This window comes from Oryzias latipes, chromosome 22 (genome assembly GCF_002234675.1).
Source record: "Oryzias latipes chromosome 22, ASM223467v1".
NCBI lineage: Eukaryota > Metazoa > Chordata > Actinopteri > Beloniformes > Adrianichthyidae > Oryzias > Oryzias latipes.
In genome coordinates, this window is record NC_019880.2 from 16599385 (window position 1) to 16615058 (window position 15674).

Sequence of the window (15674 nt, forward strand, 5' to 3'; positions counted from 1 at the left end):
GACGTCACTCTGTTTCTCGATACAGTGTTCAGCTGTCTGAGCTGAAGGAAAACTAAAGAACTCCGGAATAATGATTTCACTTGTGTTTTCTCAAAGTAAAGACTTAGTCAAGCTTGGCTGTGCTCGGCTGTTTATTGTTGCCCGCTTGTTTATTGTCATGCAGAAAGCAGAGGAGGTATTAAAGGCAGATTTTGCCCTTATTTTAAAATGTGGTGCTGAAGATTAGAGCCACTGCCAAACACTGGGGAAACACTTAATTGATTTCCTTTGGACTGTTTACCTCTACTGTAGCCCTCCTGGAGCCCAGCACACACAAACATGAACGCATACGCACACAGAGTACAACCCTGGCCCCATTTACGGCTACACGGGCCTGCCAAGAGCCTCATTAGTATTCACAGCAGTGGCATTTGCCAGCCTGAGCGTTGCCGTGGTGATGCTGCCCACACAAGTGATGATAAATGGTGCTTTCAGCTTCTCTGCCTTCCATAGAGCAGAGCGGGAGCTGAGGAGTTGCTGGCTTGGACCCAGCTACGGCTATGGCTATAGCAGGGCCGCTTCCCAGAGAACAGGCAACCCAAGCATGACTACACAAGCCCGGGGCTGCTTGAAGGCTTTGGGTGAAGGGGAGTGGTGGGTAAGGGGGTTTTGGGACCGTGTGGGTTGTGGGGGGGGCAGACTTGAGGTTTTAAAAGATGGGGAGGGGAGAGTCCTGGTAAAGAGGGTCTGCTTGAACTTGTTATTGTTGGCTGAAAAAGCGGTGTCAGCTTCAGGTTTTCTCGTGTGAGTTTTGTTTGCCTCACGTTTTGGTGTGGTTTTAAAAAAAATTGCTATACAAACCATATTTAAATTAAAAAGCCATAATTAAATTTAAGATAATTTTCAGTTTTATATTTTTTCATTCATCCAATAAAATGTCATTTTTACTATATTATATGTAACTTAAAGATATGTTAATGTTTAAAAAGAAAGGAAGAGAAGATATTAAATGTAGCCACAATGAATAATTGTTGGCAGCTTCAAAAAACAAAATAATAGCTACTAAAAATTAAAATTGAATTTTACTAACACTTAAATATTTAATGTAAAATACAAAATATTTTTACATAAATAACATGATTTCTTGACTTAGGTATTTTGTAACCCATCGTTTTTCAGGATGAACTATTTACAGATATTAGTAGCATAAATACACATAGAACTTAAGATCAACAATTTTCTTGGAATAAAAGTATACAATTTTCCCAGGTTTTGAACATGCGCAAAAGGCTTAAAAAAAGGCAAGTATTGTGCAAAAACATAATTTTGAACTGTTCCTTCACTGTGACAAATAGAGTGTGAAATGATCTCAGCAAACACTGCAGTCCCTCCTGTGCTTCTTTTATTGCAGCTTTAACAGCAAAAGCTGTTTGAGCCTTAAATCAGCAGAGAATGGGCGTTTAGGTATCCAGCTACACAGAAACAGCCGTGGAAGCAGTGAGGATAAGGAGGATAATGTGAAATCGCCTTGATCCTTTTTAAACACAGAAGTACGGTGTTATTCCCAAACTATTTCGGGATGATGTATGACATTTTTTATTTTTTTGCATGCTGATTTGATGTTATTCCATAAAAAAGCCAAGCTTGAAAGTTTCCATGTTGCATGCACCTGAACCTCATTTGGTACACTTATTTTTTGTGTTTCCTATTGGTGGCTATGTATAAAAAGCTAAAAAAAAAAAAAAACAGCTTTTAAGAATTTGCAATTTGCAATTTACAATGACAACATTCGCTGTTGATGGTCAATTTGAAGACAAATATTTGTGGAAGTGTTAAAAAAAGCAGAAACTACAATGTGTCATTAACTTCAAGTACAACTTCAATATTTTTTTCACTATCTATTTTCTGTCAAGGTTTCCTTTGTTATTTTTTGAAAAAATTCCTCTGCCAACAGCAACTTTTAGAAGGAGTGTTTATAATATTTCTGCTTCCTGTTGGACAGTCCTCTCAAATACACTGGCCTGAGTGTTTCTGCTTAAAACACAGTGATTCCTGCACCATGAGCACAGCTGAACTTCGGGATGACCGCTCCTTCAGAGAAAGCCTGACCCTTCCAAAATCAAGCCTGATTACCCATCTCTAGGACACTAAGCAGCGGCTATCTTCAAAAGGAGCAGAAACAATCACCAGTTGGGGGGGGGGTAGTATCGTGTGTGTGTGTTGGGGGGGGGGGTTGGAGAGCTCAGCGTTGTGCAGCGGCAGTTTGGGCCAGACTGAACGGTCTCAGCCAGGGGGCCTGGGCTATTAAAAGATAAATGTATTTCTTTGTTGCATTATTCATGATTTGAGGAGGTGGGGAGGGAGCTGGGAGCTAGAGGCTTAGCGCAGCAGTGGCTTCCTTCTCGGCCTCATCAAGGCCAAGGCCCCCACTGCACCTTCAGCCTGATGCAAGAGAGGGTGAGTGGGAAAGGGGAGTAGGAGGTGGGAGTGGTGGGCGGGCGACAGCTGTGATGACAGAGAGAGAGAGAGAAATGATTACAGCTGAAGTTCCTAAATACAAATATCAAACTTCATATTTCCAATTTAACCTACATGAAATATAGCAACAGCAGAAATAGGCATTTATTTTATTATTTTACATAACACAAAAATCCTGTTTTACTTATTTAAATATTCTTTCCACAATAATTTTTTCATAATGAAATAAACAGGAGAAAAAAAACAAATCAAATCAACATGGAGCCCAAACTGTGGTGCTGACAAACCTCTTTGATAAAGAGTTTGGGCGAATATTCTTGGGTAAGAATTTACCTACCAGAGTAAATAGTGAACTACTTTGCGACTCATCTCTAATCCTAGAGTTAAAAAAAATACCAAATATTTATTTAAACATATATATTTTATATATATATAGATAGATAGATAGATAGATAGATAGATAGATAGATAGATAGATAGATAGATAGATAGATAGATAGATAGATAGATAGATAGATAGATAGATAGATAGATAGATAGATAGATAGATAGATAGATAGATAGATAGATAGATAGATAGATAGATAGATAGATAGATAGATAGATAGATAGATAGATAGATAGATAGATAGATAGATAGATAGATAGATAGATAGATAGATAGATACACACCCATTTATATACTGAAGATATATATATTTACCTCATAAAATGTGTTTAATATCAAGTTTTGCAAATGTGGTGACAAACATTTTTTTTTAATAAACTTAGAATTTCTTTTAATTATTTTTTTTTTTTTCTTTTTCAGACAAACATTTTTTTGTGTTGTCCCAAATGCATTTGTGGATATGTGTTGATGTGTAAAAACCAACAACTAGCTTTTCCTTTTCCCTGTGACAAAAGTGTTGAGTTTTTCTCTCAGTAAGTACATTTGCTTAAAAGTTGCTTCTGAATGAAATTATTCCGGCATAAAATGCGCACTTGTGCTTAAAAGGAAAGACAAGCTCTGTGACAGAGTGGAGGGTGGTCTGAACACATCAGTACTCCTGACTCCATGCTGGGATCATTTGTTTACAGACAAGAGGCCACAAGGGTAGGGGGGAAAAATCCAAGAAATCCAGAAGATGTGTGCAGTAGTAGTTCACGGGCTGTGTTAGCTGGCGCTGACATGTGTGTTTGGGAAGATGAGTGCACCTTTTTCATCACTGTGTACTTGTTTATGTGGATCGCAATCCTTGCTTTTACACATTCTGGCTTGAGTTAGACACAAGAAACAAAGGCGTCATATTTGTGCTTGCATGTCAAGGATTAGTTGTTCTTTTGAAAGCCCCCCCCCCCCATTATCTGCTTATCACTCTCTGTGCTCTTTAATCTCTTTCTTGTCTCTGCTCAATAGCTTCCTCTCACTGTCTCGCCATTACAAATGTAGCCTTTCTCCTCTTCTATTTTTTAACACTTACAAAACTGAAAAGGCCTGGCCTGGTCCGGGCCACCTGGAAGCACCAGTGAAGCTTTCTCCCAGGCCTGGCTCCCTGCCACTAGCCAGCTGTAGCATTGTGAGTGGCCCATCTCAGTTAATTCCATGCATTGCAATTGTTGCCGGGCACTGTTTACAGCCACCTCCTACTCCGCCTGGGTAGCCTCTCCGATTGTCCTGGGGCCTCCCTTGTTTAATACTGTTTTGCAAGTTATTAAGCCCTGGAAGTCCATTAATCACAGTTCACGGGCTGTGTAAGCCCACACAAGGCAAGCAGAGGTGGGGGATGGGGGAGCACACTCGCTATCCTCAATGGGCTTAGACGGTGGTCCATTCAGATCCCTAACGAGATCATTACCACTAACTAAATACAAACCTGACCCCACGACCTGCTGGGAAATTACGTAGGAGCTCTCTGGTGCAAGACATTAATATACACCTCCTCCCCACACCCTACTACCCATCTCCACCCCTCCCATTTTCCTGCAACAGTGCGTAAACGCCCACCCCCAAAGTCTCCCAATGCAACCCAACCCCGCTCCCCACAACCCCACCTCTTCTCTTGTCCTTTCTCACTTTCTTTCCAATGGACAGAAAACTAAACCTGTCATCAAAAGAGCCCTAATCACTGCTGTGATTGTGGTAAACCAAGCCTGACAGACATTTCACTGAGGCCTCAATGGGTACATCAGTGCCACCTCCCTTAGCCAGCCCCCCTTCTTTCTCTTGCTTCACTCGGCCCTCCGCTCTCCCTTTTTACCAGGCCTCTGGCCAATGCGCAACAAACACCCGGGGGCTTTTCAGATTACTTGACACACTGTGTCCACTTTTGGGAGAGAGACCACCTGGTAAGCTCATTTTAATACAAACCCATTTCAGTCTCTGCTCTCTTTTTCTTCCACTCCTCTAATTCCTCCTCTCAAGCCAAGCTACCTCCATGAATTCTGTCTAATCCAGTGACCCCCACAGAACATTCCTGGTTTTACACTCCTCGGAAGAGGCTGGATTTGGGCGGATTACATGCTTCCAGTTCTATTTGGAGGCACCTGTGGACTGGAAGTGGAAAGAAGGACCAAAACTAAGAAGACAAAAAAGTTATCTTGTTTTTTATAAATTAGTTAACCTCTCATTTTTACATTTTGCATATCACACCTGCTCTGTAAAAACAAGTTTTCCAAGTTGGTTGGATGTTGGTTCCCCACCCAGGTTTGTAGTGCGTAGCCAATGACGAAATGATGCGTTGGGAGGAACGACAGCATGAAAGATACGGGTACAAGAAGGGGGTCTGCACTGACTTTCACTTATGCCCCTCAGCTTATGTTAAGATGTTGTCACTTTCACCATCTCAAGTGTTGCCACTTCACATGCTGGAGCTTAGTGTTCGCAAAGGGCTCTGGGGTGCCAGAGTGAGGGCGGGAGGGAGGGCAAGAGGGAGGAAGTCTGGAAAGATTTCCATTTTAAACAAGCGCAACTTTGTCACACTGTCACCTGACAACCCCAACTCACCCTTTTCAGCATTTTCCAACTTCCCATCTCCCCGTTGCTCCTTTCGTGCGTCTCTCTGTCTTCAGCTGCCTCCCTTTAACTTTGTGAAGAACTGTAAGTCAGCATTTACACTGAAATCTCCTGACAGGTTGATGAATCGTGTCTCACATCCTTTTGAGTTTTGTGAGTGCTTAATTGCTCTTCTTCTCTTCTTCTTTTTTTTACTCCACAATATCATAGCGGATGCTTTGCCGGTGTACGCAGTTGAGATGTGCATATTTTAAATTGAATATAATATCCTCCACTTTAATCCTTGATAAGATCTCAATTGTACCACGATGTGAAATGGAGATTCAGTGGGCTAAATTAAACGGGAATCTTAATTTACCTGGATATTATTCTTCACTGAAATATAATCACTGACTGAACAAGAGGGCATGCCAGAAAATCCTTTATTGGCCCCTTATGCATGCTCGGTGTAGGTGCCGATGAGGAGAAAACCATTCAGTTTATGGAAAAAGCGTAAAAAAATAAATAACTCTCCAGCCAAAACATGAAAGCATGACCGCATACAAACATGCACTCAAATTATCCTCTCTAAAAAACACAACTATAAATACTAAATTACTCATAAAATCTCAGAGCGCGGGCTACTTGTTGAGTGTCTACCTGGCACTGCATTGATTGTTCCTCAGCACTGACCAATTGAAAGCTCATAATGATGATCTCTGGCATGACAAGTGATTTTAACCTGCATGTGGGCCGCCCCCGCGGAAAGTCACAGATCAGCTGCCCCACGTAAACAAAAACATTAGGAGAGTGTTCCACATTTAAGAGCATGCTAATTACAGTCATTCCTATCTGAAGTACTTTCTGCCGCAATTTGCTCAGATCACCAAACCTCCAATCCCTTTCATGTAAACAAATAAACCCTCGTGCAACAAAAAGATAAAGCAAATAATAAAATATACACTGGCACTATCGGAACTCGCTGGGAGAACTGTGTTTGAAGTGGGCTTCAAATAGTATCATGCTACTCTGTGGTGCTGGGTCCTACAGTTCTACACATCCCCACTGAGGAATAATTACAAGGGCTGCTGTTGATGTGCTCAGGAAAACAAATCCTTTACTTACTAATGACAGGAAGAAGACAAACACAATAAGAAACACAAAAATCTAATTATTTTTTTGTTTTTAGAAACTGGAAAGAGTTTCTACATGAACCCAAATCCCATCTGTTTTCAGACCAGTCGAAATGAAGCCAGTCCCATTTGACATAACAGGTTTCAATTAAAGCAGTTGATTTTTGTTAACAATTACCTAATAACCAGTTTTCACCCAGCATCTCTCCACTCATTCTTGGTCTTAGCCTCTTGCCCTGGCCTATAGGCATCAAGGCTGATCCACGGCAACAAATGTGTGGGGTTGGATGGGGGGGGGTGAATGTCACTGCAGCCCTCTCCAGCACTCCAGGTGAGTGTGTTTCTCCAGCGGTGGAGGAAATGAAGCAAAAATGATGGAGTGTTTGTTTTCTGACATTTTGTCTCTCTGCGGGCTCATCAGGGCTGAGCCTCGCCGACGTCAAGTGTTAATTTAGGGCTCCTGCCGAGCGTGAGTCTGTCAGCGGCGAGGCTTGGAGGAGGGAAGTGAGCTCTTGCAGAAAATGACCCTTCTGGTCTGATTGTCTTCTGGCCTGCAGACTGGCACTGAGAGGAAAAACAAAGACACCGAGAGAAGGAGAGAGGTGTCTGAGTGCTAATGCACCTAGCAGCAATTAGAGAGGCTTACCTGACTGTGTGAGCACAGCACGCAAACACACACATCCACAGTGTACACACAGTACAACAACGCCTCCACCACTGCTCGCCAACGCTTTCCACCCTTGCACACCAGCTGATTTCAGCATGCACACTAGCAAAATGAAAGACAGGCACTTTTTGAAAGGACACACACCAAATTTCCAAGTGGACTTCCAGCCACTTTTTTGCCCAGTGATTAATTGGCCCAAGCTTACGATAGTCCAACCCTTTATTTTGTGAAACTTAAACAAAAAAAGACAGGCTCCTCTAAAGATTACAGCAGCACATTAACTTCAGAGTGAACCATGAAATTGCTTTTTCCCCTCCTGCGGTGTTATGACTCCATAGCGGTCACTGCCAGTCACAGGAAGGTGTGCAGACATTAGTGTTACATCACTGAAAGAAAACAAAGCGGAGCACGTGGCTGGGGCCCGGCCAATGCAGACCAGTTTGGGCCAAAAAGAGACAGGTGTGGCGGGGAAATTAGATACCACTGTTTTTATTCGTAAGAAGAGTCAAGTCCAGCGTATCAAATTCATTGCGATAAAGAGGATTTAAAGGACTGTTACATGGAAAAGAAAGGTTAACTTTGCCATTTCCATCAATTCCTAATTTACTTTGGAATTCATTTTCTTCTTCCCCTCTTTTTTCACTCCGCATAGGCCAATTCAATCACTTGAGTTCATCTGTCTGTGTTATGCAAATCTGAGCGGCTGAGATTGAACCCACCGGCCCCCTGTTCAGCTCATGAGCAGAAAGGCTGATAGAAAAGATGAATTCTTCCATTTCAACGTGCCTCCTTTTTTCACCCAGTCACATAGTATCAAGGCTAACTTTTTACATGGTGCTCTCATTTATTTTAGCTTGGGTCTGGAGGATTCACTCTCTTTCTACATCCACGGTGATTATGAAGATGCAAGTCCTTTTTGCAAGATGAGGGAAAGCATGATAGTTTCTTTTTTTTCAAATAATAATTTTTTGAAAAATTACTGCTAAATGGTATTACAAAACATTAAAGGACTAAGTTAAGTTTTACACAATTCTGATGGACAGAACATCTCAAATACCATAAAAGTATAACTTTGTTATCCCAGCCTATCCCTAGGAATAAGACCATGCAGACAGGGACACAGCAGGTCTCTAATAGACTAGTGTGGAGGAACCCCCCTGAGGCTTGATGCATTGTGTTAAGGCCTTGTATACTTCACGCATGTTAAGGATCACATGCCACAATTTCACAGTACAGCAGGGGTAACAAGCTCCCATCCAAAGCCCAAATTGGCTAGTGATGGATGGTGTTGACAGTTACAAGCCGTATAGCGAGTGGAGCAACACAAAGGTCAAGGTTGAAGCCGTCAGCCAGCTCTGGATAACAATGAAAGGTCTCCATGGCAGAAGAAGCTGTTTCTACGTGCTCACTAAGCAGTGAAATATGCCGTTTCAATTTGTTTTATTAATAATACTGTAAAAGCAAAAACGTTTGTAGACAATAAAATCTCCCTAAAATGTGAATTAAAAAGATTTTAATTGGGTTTTTGATGTTTTTAACATATTCTTGTGGCATTTTTTTCTTATGATGAAGGACATAAAGCAAATTGAGCTTAGAATTGCTTTTCTGAGTATTTCTTTATTCAAATCATTGTGAATCAGGAGCAGATGAAAACATTTTGTTGGAAAAAGATTGTAGTTGTTGTGTACAAACTACAATCTCCCTGCTCTGTCAATTCTAATGCATCCACCTGCAGACACATAGATTCATGTACATCTTAGTTTTCCTTTGGCGTCTGGCTTAAAACTGTACGGCTGGATTGCTCCAGTATTACTCGCCATTCAAACGTAATGTTAGTATTAGAAGCTGGGAACTAGCAGGAAAGTGTGTAAACTGGTGGATGATGGGAAGGGAGCGGGCTTACTCCACCCCAACAGTCCCACCACAATTAACAGGCAAATTTCTAATGAATTGCTGCTGTTCTGCAGAAACAATGTCCTAGAAAAAGACCCAGTTATTGGGTTTTTTTGGACTAAAAACGGCATAACCACAGATCAAAAACCATTGAGAACACCTTTACACCGATCAAAAGATAGTAGGACTTTAATAAAACTGTGAAAGTAAAAAAAGTTTGTATGCATAAACCAAAAAAATCTGCCAAAAATGTCAAATTAAATTATTTAACTTAAAAAATACTGATCCCATCCTGGCAATGTGGTTATTATTTGCTGTTCCACATCAGTCCCATGTGCTGAATGAAGCAGTTATTCCTATTGTAGTGTCCTGCAAGAATGAATTTTTTTTCAATATAGCCCTTCAGGATGAAGACATTTCTCCTGTCATTTTCCTCCCGTACTTCAGTGTAATTCTTTTTCTCTCTCCCCTCCATTTTTTTCCCCGGCGACTGCAGTATGCGGCAGTGTGAATTGTGTGTTATTACCCAGCAGGAGACAATATCATTACCACATATTTTCTGTCAAGGGTCTGCAAAGAATGGTGCCGTCTTGGGCCTCAGTGATCTAACAGCCTCACACAGGGCTCCAGAATTACCCACTCCTGGCTTGGGGAAGTCAAACACTACCAGTTAGAGAGTGGAGTGAACAAAAGAGAGGTATCCCCCACCACTCCCCTACCCCACCATCCTCTTGTACTCTGCGGCTTCTTTCCTTTCTTGTCAAGGTAGAAGTGGACACACCTCAACGCCAGAGGGAAGATGCCTTTCTTTTTGCGCCTTGATAGAAATATATGTTTGCCTCAAGTGCTGAATGATATCAGACTGCAAGGTACACACAGACAGGCAGGCAAGGTATGACAGTATGTGATTTCAGATAAACATCTTAGAGATGTGCAATTTGTTTTAGATGAGTAGCTTATAATTACCAGCACTCGTGTCAACTTTTTGATTGACTCTACCCATGAGTCTACGTACTCGTACACTGAAGCGCAAGTTTTGGCATTGCATTCGTGAATGTCAAGTTATTAGTTCCCTTTCTTTTCTCTTAACACATCACATTGTGACAGGGGTGACAACAACTGAAAGGGTTGGCGCACATGTGTCATAAAGTGTGTAAAGAAAATAACTCCAGAATAAACATTCCTCCTTTTGGGAAAACTCAGACTTTGTAATTATGTCTTCCTCATGAGACAAATAGAATTGCTATCATTTTCCATTGACAGCGTACGACAAACAGACCAATGATTTATGCATACTGAGTGACAAAACCATCTATTTTCTTTCCAGAAAAACAGGCAATACACTTTGGCAATTGAACAGCAAATGAGAAGTGAAAAATTCAGACATTGGCCCTCTCGCATCAGCCTCCATCATTTTCAGAAGTCATAGAAACATTTGATAGTGCTTGCATATCTTGTGCTTAAGGATGCAGCCAACCAAAACACACACAAAAAGGCAAGGGACTCTCATGAGTCTAACGTTTAAAGTCCAACTCCGACCATATGTACCATATGTATAAATGACCATATGACCATATATACCAAAGCTATTTTTAAAATAGTTCCCAATGGTCTTTTTTATGATGACGGTATGTCCTTTTTAGTCCAAATTTAAAAACCTTTTTCGTTTTCTAGGACATACAAGAGGCCGGGGTTCATTAGAAATTCACCTCTAAGTTGTGGGCAGGACCATTGCTGCAGAGCAACCTCCCCAATGCTGAAAGCTCTCTGTCTGCATGCTTTGCCACTAGCTTACACCCCCTCACACCCCGAACCTAACATTAGGGGTGCAACAATAATGGTGAGCAATATTGGAGCTTTCCAGCCATATTGAGCTAAATGCTAGCTCAGACTAGGAAAACAAAGACGATCATGGATCTTGTCATCTAATCGTCTACAAGTGAATGTATCAGCAAAGCAGGGAGCTTGTGGACCACCCAACGTATTTTCCCCACTATAAATAAGCAATCATGAGCCTAATTTCTTAATATATCTTCTCCAACATGACAAAAATGCCACAAGAATATGTAAAAAACACCAAAAGGTGTTTTTTTTTTCCATCAGACTAGTTCATTAACCAAGCTATCAAACAATCTAAATGTAGAGGAAAATAAACTTTGAGAAAGGATGCTTCTTACCAGCACTTTGGAGGTATAAGCAGACGCTTGATTAAAGTGAGATGTATGGATACCATGCCTCGGCATAAAAAACAAAAGTAAAAGTCTTCAGGAAGCTCTTCAGGAAGACACACTCACATTCAGAAGTGTGGTATAGTTTGGTGGTAAATGAGGTGGAAGCAGCTGCTTCATGAGAGCAAGAAGGCCCTAAAAGTTGAAAGTTAAAGAAGCTTTGTTTTCACCTAAGCACATGGAGGATTTCAGTTCTCGCAGAGTCACATTTGATTTATTCAAAGTGGGAACATATCGCAGACTCATTACAACTGAGAATTTAATTAACATAGGTCTCCTATAGTCCCCAATATGTGAGTGATATCCAAGATCACCCAAAGGTCAGATGTGGTGCCGGGCGTAGTATTAGAATGAAAAAGTTACACCTTACAGAGAGCACTCAAAGGCAGCAGCTGATAGGATGGTATGATAATGTTTTGAAATGGATGCCATTAAATTAACCTGATTCTAATAGGATCTGAAGCAGATAACATGGAAAATCACTGTTTTCTTTTCAAGACGATATACAAAATGGAAGCGTGACAAATTGATTTCTATTTCCTCCCTAGATACCCTCCCCTCATCCGTACATTTTCATAATTTGAGATGAGGTGATATGGCGTTAATATTCCCTATCTTATCTTGTCACATCCTGAAATTGTTGGAGAGGATATGATTAGCTGAACAATAGCATGAGAAATGCACTTTATGAAGGCTATCCAGGTTTTCATGACAAAGAGCGGCAAGGCAACGAACAGACCTGGATGCAGAAACAATGACAGTCGAGCGCTCTTGCTTGTTGCAGCGGGTATCAAGGCAAAAAAATTGGGTCTTGAAGATTCATGCATGCCCACTGGTATTTGCCAATTACATGAAATTAGCATTTTATCATTGTTTGTTGGCCATTTAGAAAGCAGGAAGACAGCCCTGACTCAGTGGTGCAAGGAGGGCTCCAAAGCAGCGTGTTTTGGACTGCTTAAATGCACCATTAAGCCTTTTAAAATTAGCTCCACCCGTCAGAGAGTAAAAACAAACGTGGCTTTCTGGCTATCAATGGAGACCACTTAGAGGAAACAATGCCCTGTTGAGGCCCACCAGTTTCCTCATCAATGAACATCAAAGATGAATGAGGCCTGGCTGACAGCTTTTTTTTGTTTTTGTTTTTGACTGATGCCCACAAAGCCCAGCTCAATATCATCTCGGTCCTGCTCCTCTGTGCTTCCCCTAACAGGTGCGACCCCTCTACTCAATGCGCCATTTGACAAGACCGCGGATGGGCCGTGGTGGTGGTGGGGCTTTGGTCGACATCCTCTTTAATCCCTCCTACTTTAAAAACACTTTTTAAAAACAAACGTTTGTTTGGCCAAAGTCAAAGCCCTGGAGCCTGGGGCTCATCTGCCTTTCTGCCCAGGCTTTCTTCCCCTTTGTTCCTGCCAGAATTTTTCAAAGCTTCAGCTTTTCTCTGCTTACTTGGACAGGACATTAAACAGGACCCAAGAGGATCTGATTGCCAGCCAGACATCCCCCATAAGAGGAAGACATACACTCACTACAGCCAGATCTCTGGATTACCATATTAGAGGCTCATTGTAGGGAGAAAAAAAAATTGTACTTTTTTCTTTAAGAAAGAAAAGGAAACAACTACTAGAATTTTAAAAAGAGATTAATATGAATGAAACATTAAAATAGTTCAAGTTTTCATTTAAATCGGGCCATTTAGAGACAGCTAGTTTCTAAGCTCACCCATTTCTGCTTCTCTGCCAGCGATAGGCTCCTGCTACTTCATGGGGAGATTAGAGCTCCTCCACTCAGGGACATAGAAAGGTCTTCAGCCTTTGCCGAAAGACGGGGAGAGCCGGTGTTGAGCATTTTAATCTAGAGTCACGAAGATAAGATGCAATGACAGATCAATATGTGTTCAATGGTGGCAGATCCCTGAGAACTTGTCTCTTTTTCTGTGTACTAAAACGACTTTGCCCCGTGTGCCCCCTCGGCTTCATTTTTTCACCATCCAGCTATCTGTAGTGACTGTCTCTCAGTGACATCTCACACGGGGACATGTTTAACCCCAGCCCCCATGCTAAACAGACGGTGAATATCTAAATAAGATCATGCATGAAATTTGCCTTGATAAATCTCTCCAGGAATCAACTGGTTTGAATATTAGATATCCCATCAGCCCTTGGCTACCTCAGGGAATGAGGCATGCGTGATAAGGGATATTCATGGAAGTGATCTGATAAAAAAAAGGAATCTAAACTCTTTGGATTGTGGGATATGCATAGCAACAATATTTGCACTCTGCCATGTCTAAAGTGACTGAAGTTAAGTGTATAGGGAACACTCAGGATGTCATTTTTACTTAATTTGCTCTCCTTTATGTCATTGCCGCATTCCATCGTTCATACACGATCAGATGAACTGTCACTTTAAGCATCTTTAAGAAGAAAAAACACAAAAATAAATATTTCTGTACCGCTTGGATTCTTTCAAGTACAACTCCACTCACCTTGAACTTGTTTTTTTTTTTTCCCGGCTCAATGAATCCCCCCACTTGGCCCCCCCACTGAGTGCCCTATATTTAGAAATACACAAAACTTTAGAATGCGTGCACTCATACTAACATCATTAGCACACACAAGTGAGTTACAACTTGCCCCTTTCATTTTCTTTTGCAGCTGCTGAACTCCGTCCTTCACATGTCAGCTTCACGCCTTTGTCGCAAAACTGAAACAGATCATTAAAAGAACTAAATGTAAGGTATTGTTCTGTTTGTTTGTTTTCATCTTAAGGCAGAGACTGCAATGAGCCAGACATGGCCCTGACAAATCAAAGCAGCAAACTGAATCTGCATTTGCGTGCACAAAACATGGCCTGCAAAACACAACTGCAGGGCTTTGGGCAAAAGGTATACGACAGTGAGTTGTTTGTGTGTGCGCTTTGCACAGACGCAAACGCGAGTGTTTGAATTCCTGCGTGTGTTATTTGACAGCAGACCTTGCTGAGGACTAGCAATCGCTCCATTCAGCATCTGCTGCCACACAGCTCATATTGTCATTCCCCAGTTTAAAGGAACCTTGAGCGGCTTCAAAGATCTTTTCAAAGCCTTAATCCTAATAGGTCGCGGTTTGTTCTGTCACATCAAAAGGGGCAGAGAGGAGGCAGGGGGAATAATGCAACAGGGCTGGCAGAGATTCTTAAGGGTGGAAGATTGGCAGAGGATTTGCGGTGTGGGGAGGACTGAAATCTGAAATATCGGACACAGAATGCCTGCTGTAATAGATATGAAATAGGTCTTCTCAACAGCATGAAAGGCTGACATTTCCAGAAAGTTTGTCATGAGAAGGCCCTTTTATTCCCCTTCATCTATCTGCGCTTGTACTGGCACCATGTCCATAGTGGAAATTCGCAAGTGTCACTTTAACAGGTTAGGGAATAAGATTGGACATTCAAGATTTTTTTTCCACCTCTTTCCTTTTTATTGAATGTTTAGAATTTCCTGTGAGAGACCAATTGAGACAGAGCTGTTTAGAAAACTGCCTTCTGCATGGTACTCCAGTTAAAAATCCACCTTTGGCACTCGTTTCCTGCTACTGTGTCGCAGCCGACTGAATGAAACCTGGCCTTGGAAATAACCATTTCACAGCACCAGAATATATTATTGGATGTACACAGAGTGTGCATTATGAATATCTTTGGAGGAATTTATGAGATAAGAAAGCCTTCTTGTACTGCGTTTGTTGCCCTCAGTCTAAAACGCTTGTGAGATAAAGTTCAAATCAAGTCTGCCAAAAGCATGTAGTGGGTGTAAGACGTGCTACACCGTAAGTGTCACTTATGTGTTTACTCCTCACCCCCTCTGACACTTTATCAGCTCAGGAGGCGTCTCTCTTGCATTTCACCTGATCGACTCTGCAGACAAAGAGACGTTCCCCGTGCTTCAACAGTGCACAAGTGTCCAGCTAATTAGGTGCTCATGGGAAACTGAGCATTGATTTTCTGTCAGCGCATCTGTGTGTCCCCACCCCCACCCAGAAGAAACTGGGCTGTTTGTCTTTTTCTTGTGATGCACCATTGATAACACTGATAAAACAGGTCAGGGGTGTAGCATAAGCAAACATAGACACGCTATACCCGTGGGAAGCCACATATATAATGATGCAGTTTAATTGTATCAGTTTTTTGGAAATATGTAGGCTGTGCCTTGTTGGACCACAATAAAGTTGAAAATGGACAGAGTCTCAGGTCTGTAAAAGCACGAAATCCCTCTTGTGCTTGTTATTTCACACTCCTGTGGCTCCAAGCTTGGGCTAGCGGTGACACAGTAAACACGCAAAGCACACACA